We start from the raw sequence: 6,819 nt of genomic DNA, 5'->3' as shown, positions 1-6,819 counted from the left end.
GACAAGTCAGCTTTGATATCTAGAGTTGCCTTCTTCTGGTTGAGGGCCTTGCACTTTTGAGCAATGTCAACTTTCAGAGAAACTTGAGAACGACGTGCTTCTATTCTTTGTTGTGCTCTATTCACTTCTATCCGGAAGAATGGAAGATTGCTGGCTGGCCAGAGTTTGATTTGCAATGGCTCCGGGAGTTGGGATTCTATTTACTCGAAGATGTTCTTTATCTCACTGGAATCACCAACTAGAGCAGTAATTGGAGCAGAGAGCAGGTCCTTGATATTCTGAATCTGATTTGTAATTGTAATCGGCTGCTGTTGTGGCTACACTTCTGCATTCGGTGCATTCAGACCCATTGATGCTGGATCAAAGGAGAGCAGGTCTGAAATATTGAAGCCCTGCTAATACGATGAAGATTAATTGGGAATGAAGTGCATTAATGGGGTGAATAGCTGATTTAAATTGGCTCATAAAGTTACCTATGCTGAACAAGAAGTGATGATCGGTTCAAGTGTAGCCGATCCAGTTGGATTGGAGGTGACAACAGGGCCTTCGACTATGTCAGCCAGTTCATCATGTACGTCTGTCAGAGCATTTGAAGTTTTAGTTGCTCTAGTGTCAGCTTCATGAACGATGACTTCGTGTTGTATTGGGCTACTAGTTTCAAGGATGTCTTCAGTTGCGTTCTGGAAATAAAATTACAGTCAACCAAAGTACATGTGTACGCAATAAATAAGAGGTTAGAAAGATGAGTTACATGGTTGGTGTTAGACTCTGATGGACTCGGAGAAGCTTGTGCTGATTTCTTGATGACTCGCCTCGTGATCATCTTCCTTTTCTTAGTTGGCACTCGGGGGGCAGCACTTGCAGAAGTTTATCTTCGTTTAGAAGCCGACTGGAGTAAGTCTGGCTGAACAGCCATTATTACTTTCTTCATTGATGGTGATCCCTTGCAAAAGAGGACATCAGGGGTAGTTGGAAGAAAGTGGAATGGTTCCCCATTACTAGTCACAGGTGCTGGACCATCTTGTTGCTATAAGAGAGGTGAGCAAGGATTAGACAAGTAAAAGGATAGAGGACTCAGAAGGGATTAAGTGTACAAATTCAGTACCTCTTCCTCAGGGGTTGCATATTCAAGATCAATTTGCTGCAGTAGAGGGCCTAAAGCTCTTCTGAAAATGTGAGTTTTCCACATTCCCCACCACGTGCTAAAATCGATTGATGAAGGATCAAAGGACAGATCGGCTGGTATTGGAATGTGGAGATCATTGAATATGTTGTAGCATCTTGAGCTGGTGAGACCATCAGGCAGATCGGCTCTACTCTCCACCAAGTGGTGAATATGGAAGTAGGGAGAGACTTGTCCTAAGCCAAATTGCCGAGCTGCTATGACTGGTTGATAGGTTTCATAGCCTGGTTTGATGATTCTATTGGAAGTACTCATGCCAACAGGAAGAAAGTCAGGTCGAATCATCAGGGAGTATAGATGCCGAGTGCTGTCGTCATCGGCAAAACTATCCAGTCTAAAGGCAGTTGGGTTCTCAAAGGATTCAGATTCAGTGAATGGAAAGTAGAGTGGATTGTCTAGACCTTTGTAGAAGATTCTGAACCATTTTGCTGTGTCTGTCGGGTTCAATTTACTGCCAGGAAGACTAAATAAAGCTTGGCCGTAACTAGTACATCTAATTGGTTTGCCACTCTCATCAGGAAAGGAATTCTTGGTCAGGCCTTGGAAGTTTGGGATCTGGTGCTGAAAGTACAGTTGTGCCCACAACTGAATAAACCACCAAGGGCTTCCAGTTCTCAGTTTCTTTTGGTTAAGCAAGTTAGATGTCATCAAATGGAGATATCTGTAGGTTTCTCCAAGGAAAAGTTTACCTAGGCCAGTGCGGTTGCCATGGGCCAGATGGTAGGCCAAGGGAAGGTAATTCTTAGTTGGAGCTAGGGAAGGACCACAGAAGATGAAATGTTCTAACCAAAGATTTAAGAAGGCTGTGCGCTCTTTTTCAGTCACTGAACCTTTTGTTTTCATGTGCTGGTTCATGTAAGTGCCCCAGTTTGTGCAATTTGCCTTGGATGAAAGTTTAAAGGGGACTTCTACCATTTTGTGGGCAGCTGGATTAGGGGATCCAATGTCTAGGCCAGTGATCTTGGTGACATATAGCAAAGTAGGGGTCATGTGACTGTGGCCAAAGAGGAAACAGTTCAGAGCATCAGACCAAAAATAGCCGATGGTTTTCAGAAGGTTCTCATCTTTGTCAAGGGGTGATAATGATAAACTAAGTGCATCGGCTATGTTTAATTCTTGCCACAAGGACATATAAGCTTTTGCTACTCTGCTGTACCATGTAATGCAGCTCTCAGGAGGGTTAGGCCAGGCTCTTAAGCAGTCGGCCCAGAGGTTCAAATCAATGTTTTGACTCACGAAAGGAATCCTATTTGCTTCAAAAGAGATTAAATCTGTGGGATTTTCGTAAGCTCGTGGGCCAAGACAGAAAGATTTTGGATTGGAAGGATATGGCAGAAGGATGTCTGACACCAGAAGTTCATAGATTCAGAAATTTACATATGGTGTCATGTTTCAGAGTTTGGTTTGTTCAGAGGCTTAATAAGCTGAAGAAAGTTAAAAGGATTGGGCTGGATGTTACCTTCAGGCCGCAGATTGCCACATCATCGATTGCAGAATTTGTTGTCTGAGCTGCAGAGTCTGCCATGGTTCAGATCTGTTGGATTAGGGTTTGGTTGCTGTGGGCTCTGATTCGAATCCCGGATGCTTGGAGAAGTTCTTGCTCGAATTTGTAGAGCTGGGTTTTCGAATTACGCTCGGATTTGAGAGTCTGTTTTGAGTTCAGTTCAAGATGGAAGTGATACTCTACTCTTATGCGGGTTGCTTCTAGTTTGAATTTCGTCGGCTCTTGGATATTTATAGAAGCCTGATGCGTTGCAATCGGCTTTTTTTGAAACAAATCAAACATGTAGAATTGAAGGAAATTGACTTCATTAAAAGGAAAGGTTTTTACAGAGGAAAGCCGATTTGACAAAGGAATTAATCCTTCGGCTTTATAATCCTACTCCTACAGTACTACGTCTACTGCTCGTAGGTACCTAGTACCTACGACGTTTGGGGCTCCGGGCCGGCGCATCTCCGCTGTCGTCGTCGTCGTCGTCGCTGTCGAAGGCGCTGCTGCCGCCTTCAGACCCGAAGTCGCTGCTCCGACCGCCGCCGCCGCTGCTCTCTTCCTCGCTGTCCTCCTCGGAGGACTCGAGGAACCAGAAAGGGTTTCCGCCCATCGGTTCGTCGCTGGAGGAGGAGCCGATTTCCTCTTCCGAGGAAGAATCGGTTCCCTCCGAGGAGTCTTCTTCGTCGCTCTCCAACTCCTCCTGGTACAGGAGTTGGAGGTCTTCTCCCTCGGTCTCGGGCTCGTCCTCTTCGGAGACGGTCCCGAAGTCGAACTCCTCTGCATCCCAGTGCAGAGGAGCCAGCGCCTCGTACGCTACTATCGGGTCCCACTCCGGCGTCGGCTCCCGACTATCTGGGATAGAGTCGATGGAAGAAGCGAAGAGGGAAGAAGAAGAAGAAGGAGAAGAGGAGGAGGAAGAATCTCCGAAGGAGTTAGAACCGGAGGAGGAAGAGATCGTCATGGCTACTGGTTGCTGGAGGATTGGGGTTTTTTTGTGCTACTTGGCTTGGGAAGAAGATGAGTTTGCTGTGAAGAGAGCCGATTCGGGGTGAGATTAAATAGCAAAAAGAAGGAAGACGGATCGGCAGTTTCACATTCTACGAGGAGCCAGTTGCAGAGACGTTGTGTCTTCCTTGGTGGTTGTAGCAGTTTTAATGAGCATTAATGGGAAGATGAAGCGACGGAGTGGTTTTGGAATTATCATTGCCAAAACCAGGGGGCATGTGTTATCGCCATAAATTAACAGGGTTAATTAATGGGCCGCGAGTAAGTTGGGCTTAATGAAGAGATTGAAGAAGGCTTACGAATCGGCTTTTGTGTGAGCATTTGGGCCACATGGGCCATGTATCTTTAGGTTTAGTTAGAGATAAAGTCCGATATGGACACATTAGTTTAGATTGTTTCCCAAGTCTCCGGATTATAAATATGTACCCTATATTATTCGTAAAGAGGAGAATGTTATCACGTCTCGCAAACAACAACTCTCGGCGCACCGCCACCCCTAATCTTAGGGTTTCATCCAAGTAAGCGCCATGCTGCCCTGATCGCTTCTTGCGATCAGGGCAGCGTTGTTCTTGCTTTTACCTTGGTATTACTCGTACTGAAGCATTTTTTATGGCGAGTAATGCTAGTTATCCTGATGTTCGTAGTATGGCTTTTAGTAGATCTATTGTGCTTTGTTGCTTATCATTTACGAATATCATGTTCTTTTTCGTGCAGTCACATTTTAATCCTATGCTAGTTCTTGTTGTATAGAATTAGTTGCTCGAAGACAACACCCTGTTTCTTTTCCGTCTAGTAGATCCAATCTGTTACGGTTTGCTCTTGTACATGAGAGTTGGCGTGATATCTGCTAGGTTAGGCCTTGCAAACGAATTGGATAATCCGGTGATGTATTAGATGCTTTGCCTTAGTCTTTACAGGGAATTGATCCGGGAATCTGCTCTTGCTAGTTCTTAGGCCTCTATTTTTTGTTATGGTTTAGTTATTTATTACGTTCATTAGGCCCAACCACGTGTAGGATGTTCCGATCTAGCAGTGAAGCTTTTACCATAGTGGATTAGATTGGTTAGATTTAATTGAAGCAGCTTTACACTTATTTGCTTTATTTATCAATATCTGGATAGATGCAGATCCAATCTGACACTAGGACTCGATCGGCTCTTTAAAGCCGATGCAAGAGTCGTCCCAGGGAGCCGATCATGGCTCGGACTTACGTTTCCACGTGTTTGTGTATGCAGGCAAATCGTTGCAAGCACGTTCGCACCTTCCTAATCGGGTATAGGTCAGGTGGCACGCCCTGCGTCTTCACAAGCCGCAGCGTGTGCTGGAATTGCGGGCCATTGACGAGGGAGCAGTGCCTGCCAGCGCCCTGGCGACCTACCGGCTCTTCGTGTTGCCTGTCGCTACTCGCCGGTGGGTTTCGACCGACAACACCCACGTCCCCTTCACGTTGGAGATCAACTCCAACTGCTTGAAGTGGTCCTCCTACTTCAAGGTTCTGTGCGGCAAGTTCGGCCTCCGTCCGCACATCGACGCTCCCGGCGCACCCCTCCCCGCTGATCCGCCGTGGGTCATCACCGACTCTTGCGTCAAGAGTTGGCTCTTTGGTTCCATCGGCGACTCCGTCCTCGACCTCGCCTTGGCCGGCGATGACCAGACCGCCCGTGAACTCTGGGCGGCCATCGAGGAACTCTTCACCGCCAACCAGGAACCGCGCGCCATCCTCCTTCTTGAGGAATTCCACACCCTCACACAGGGTGATTCCACCATCTCGGAGTACTGCCAGCGCATCAAGTTGAAGGCTGCTGAACTACAGGCCGTCGGCAACCCTATCCAGGGTCGCGCGCTCGTCCTCGCCATGCTGCGTGGCCTCAACCCTCGCTTCGCCAGCACCATCGACGACATCACCAACTCTGTCGTCCTTCCGTTGTTCTCCCACGCCCACAACATGCTCGTCCGCAAGGAGACTCGGCTTGCTCTTGATGAGAAAGCCATCGCCAACACCGCCCTCCTCGCGTCCGCCAGCTCCAGCTGCACCAGCCCGGGCGGGTGCCGATCCAGCACCATGCCCGCCTCCTCTGGTGGTGCCAATGGTGCTCAGTCGGCCCCTACCAAGTCTGGCGGTGGCTTCGGCAACAAGAAGAAGGGTGGTGGCTTCCGGAAGGGCAACATCGGCGGCAATGGTGGCGGTGGCCGCGCACAGCAGCAGGCCAACAGCGGCGCCTCCACCAGCAGCGCCCCTCAGCCCTATCGCCCCATGGGTCCGTGGTTCTGCTTCAACCCTTGGGTCCGTGGTTCTGCTTCAACCCTTGGGCTCTGGGGCATGGCGCCCTGGCATCCTGAGTGCTGCTCCTCAGGCGCACACCGCCTTCGCCCCCCTTCAGGTGTCCCCGCCGGCTCCCATGTGGGATCAGGCGGGCCTTGTCGCCGCCCTCAACCAGATGGTGCTGCAGAACCTGTCCACCTAGGTTACGGACTCCGGGCCTCATCCCACATGAGCCCCATAGATGGTATACTCTTGTCCCGCCTCCCTCCCTCTCATCCTTCTATCACTGTTGGCAATGGTCAAAGTATTCCTATCTCCTGTCGTGGCGAGTCAGTCCTTTCTACAGCAACATCCAATTTTTGTCTTAGCAATGTTCTAGTTGTCCCACCCCTTGTTCGCAACCTTCTTTCTGTTCCCTAGTTTACTAGGGATAACAACTGTTCCATTGAATTTGACGCTCTGGGTTTTTCTGTGAAGGATCTTCCGACCAAACGCATGATGCTTCGCTGCAATAGTGCTGGCGACCTCTACACCCTCCCTGCCGCCCCACCAGCACCACAAGCCCACCTCGCCATCTCCACCGACCTATGGCATCACTATCTTGGTCATCCCGGCTCCTCCACCATCGACGTCTTTAGGAATAATCAGTTTATCCATTGTAATAAGGCAACAAACTCTATTTGCCATTCGTGCCAGCTTGGGAAACATGTGCGTCTCCCGTTTTCTGCTTCTAGATCATTCACTTCTAGGCCTTTTGAATTAATGCAATGTGATGTTTGGATGTCTCCCGTTACTAGTGTTGCTGACTCACAGTATTACCTCGTCATACTTGATGATTTCACTCATTTTTGCTGGACTTTTCCTCTCGTTCGCAAA

Source organism: Panicum virgatum, chromosome 3K (genome assembly GCF_016808335.1).
Source record: "Panicum virgatum strain AP13 chromosome 3K, P.virgatum_v5, whole genome shotgun sequence".
Lineage (NCBI taxonomy): Eukaryota > Viridiplantae > Streptophyta > Magnoliopsida > Poales > Poaceae > Panicum > Panicum virgatum.
The sequence above is the reverse complement of the archived record's forward strand: the minus strand, read 5'-3'. Positions refer to the sequence as shown.